Genomic DNA, 2,926 nt, shown 5'->3' on the forward strand with positions numbered 1-2,926 from the left:
TTATAACAATATATTAGAAAAAATATAACATCCAGCACTGCTCTTCCACCCCCTCCCCCCTTCCAAAAATGTTTATACATGTAATACATCAGGATAAAAAGATCCAACGCTCCAACCCCACCCCCTTCCCTTCCTCCGCCCCTACCCAGACAATTTGTCAGGTAAGGTATTTGATAGTGATGCACCGCCTGTATCTCCACCCACATCTATGGATCTGTCCTCCCTCGGGCACAGAGAGATCTCATTTGCATAGAATGCGCCTGGGCTGGCTGGCAGAGTCACCGAGCCAAAGGTTTTCCTTTAGGGTACATGCCCAGGGTAAGGACGGCTGGGCGTTAGAGAGATTCTGCTCTAGCTTTTCACGAGCACTTTGTGACACTTTGTCTCATGATATGTGTGGAGTGCGGAGAGAGCTGCTAACGTGTCGTATTCGTGTGTGTGTGTGTGTGTGTGTGTGCGTGTGAATGTGTATTCGCGTATTTGTGTGTATGTTTGTGTGTCTGTTTGTGTGTGTGTGCGTGCGTGTGTGTGTGTGTGTGTGTGTGAATCTGCATGTGTGAGTGTGTGTGTATGTGTGAGTGTGAGTATCCGCGTATTTGTGTGTATGAGTGCGTGTGTGTGTGTGTATATATGTGTGTGAGTGTGTGTGTGTATTCGCATATTTGTGTGTATGTGTGTGAGTGTGTATTCGCGTGTTTGTGTGCGTTTGTGTGTATTCGCGTATTTGTGTGTATGTGTGTGTCTAATTGTGTGTGTTTGTGTGTGTGTGTGTGTGCGCGCGCGCGTGCGTGTACGTGTGTGGGTATGAGTGTGTGTGCGTGTGTGTGAGAGAGTGTGTATTCGCGTATTTGTGTGTATGTCCGAATGTGTATATATGTATGTGAGTGTGTGTATTCGCGCGTGTGTGTGTGTGTGTGTGTGTGTGTGTGTGTGTGTGTGTGTGTGTGTGTGTGTGTGTGTGTGTGTGTGTGTGTGTGTGTGTGTGTTTGTCACGATGCGCGGAGGAATCAGGTGCTCATCAGTTTTTGGGAATATAATAATATACTGATACTGAAATCATCGTAAAGCTTGTTCATTTGTCTTGCTTTTAAAGATAAAAGAACCCATCTATCTCTAGAATAGAAGTCGGGATATTTGCACCTGAATGAGGGGGGAGTTCGCTTGGTGTCACAGGGGTTAAAGTAGCGAGAAAATGACCGCCAAAGTTTAGTGACTTCCAAAGTTTGAGTGTCCGTGGAAACTGCAAATCTACATTTCTATAGTGCTTTTAATTTTAATCAACCTTTTCCAGTCAAATCCACATTGACATGACTTTTTATGTGGACACTGAAGGTGTTGAACTATTTAAAAAAACAAAAAAAACAACAAAAAAACAAAGAAAACAAAGAAACAAAATCGACGGAAATTGCCAACGTGGGCGGAAAAATGCAGGTTTCTTTGATTCCATTATTTTGACTTAACCATGTTATAATACAGCAGAAGTCTCAAACTCGAGGCCCGCAGGTAGATATTTTGCAACCCCCTAGCCTATAAGATCCTACAAGACAGACAGTTTTGTTTTAGTTTTTGTAGAGGTTTTACGGCGCTCGCAACTGCATAAGGTCATATGAGCGCCAGAAGATTAGAGGTTTTACAAGAGAGTAAAAAACATAAAAAAGAAGAAGGGGAGATTAGGAAAATAGATATTTGATATGAAAGAAGAAGCAAACCACACCAGAGCACCCGCCAACCACCCATAAGACAGACAGAGATACTCAATAAACTAAGTGGCCCAAAGAAGGACCAAACTCACTTCTCCAGCTGTAACCTACTCCAAAATGCCTCTTACGCCCCCCCTCCTTCCCCCCACCATAGCAGTGCTATGTCATTAGGCTATTCCCAAAAGGGGAATATTAGCATGTTCTTATGCACAGTAGAATAGTAGATAGGCTGATTTATCAATGTCATGCTCATACAGTGCCGGAACAACATAGGAGGAATGCTACCTTTTATTTCCTCATCCTTACAATCGTCATTTTCCTCTTCTTCTTTTGTATGTTTGTCACTCTCTTGTCAACTGCTATTTCCTGGGTGCCTTGATAGTCGAAGCAGACTTTGTGCTGTTGAGGCTAGAGAGGTGAGCAGAGAGTAAGCCTGATTCCCCGTCTGGACTTCTCTGTTGACATCCACCACCTGGCGCTCATATAACATTAAGCTGCTGCGAGCGCCGTAAAACCTTACTAAAACAAAAACAAAAAAAGCCTATTACATCCTCACAGAAGAAAGGCCAACTCATATTATTACATTTGTAGTTTTGTAGTTCACTTTGAGTAAAGTAAAGCACAAAAGTGGGTGGTTGGCGGGTGCTCTGGTGTGGTTTGCTCCATCTTTTCTATCAAACGTTTATGGTCCTTATCTCCCCTCTTCCTTTTTTGCGTGTTTCTCTCTTGTAACAACTTTAACCGTCGGCACTTATAGCCTGTTTATATAACCTCTATTTGTGCTGCAAGAGCGGTAAAATTACTAGACAAAAAAAAGAGCATAACCACACAATAAGGGTAATTTAGTGCATGGAAAAACCAAAATAGAGAGACAGAAACAACAGACCGGAAAGTACAAAAAACATAAATAATTAGGAAGTGCCAGTGACGTCCTTAAACCACCCACACACTAAAGACACCCACCCACACACTAAAGACACCACAAAAAACTATAACAACAACAACAAAAGAGGAAACTCGGGAAAATGCCAAATTATCTTTTTATTCTTCTAAACATTAAGTCTGTGTAATGTGGCCACAGTATAAAACTAAATCAGACCACAGAATGAGCTCAAAATGGGATCAAGAGATAATAATATAATAGTATATAATAATGTATAACCAAAAGGACCAGGGCAGAGGAGAGAGTAAAATAAGGGGCGGGGCAGAGTGGGGGAGGGGGGGGG

This window comes from Aplysia californica, unplaced genomic scaffold, assembly GCF_000002075.1.
Source record: "Aplysia californica isolate F4 #8 unplaced genomic scaffold, AplCal3.0 scaffold00260, whole genome shotgun sequence".
Lineage (NCBI taxonomy): Eukaryota > Metazoa > Mollusca > Gastropoda > Aplysiida > Aplysiidae > Aplysia > Aplysia californica.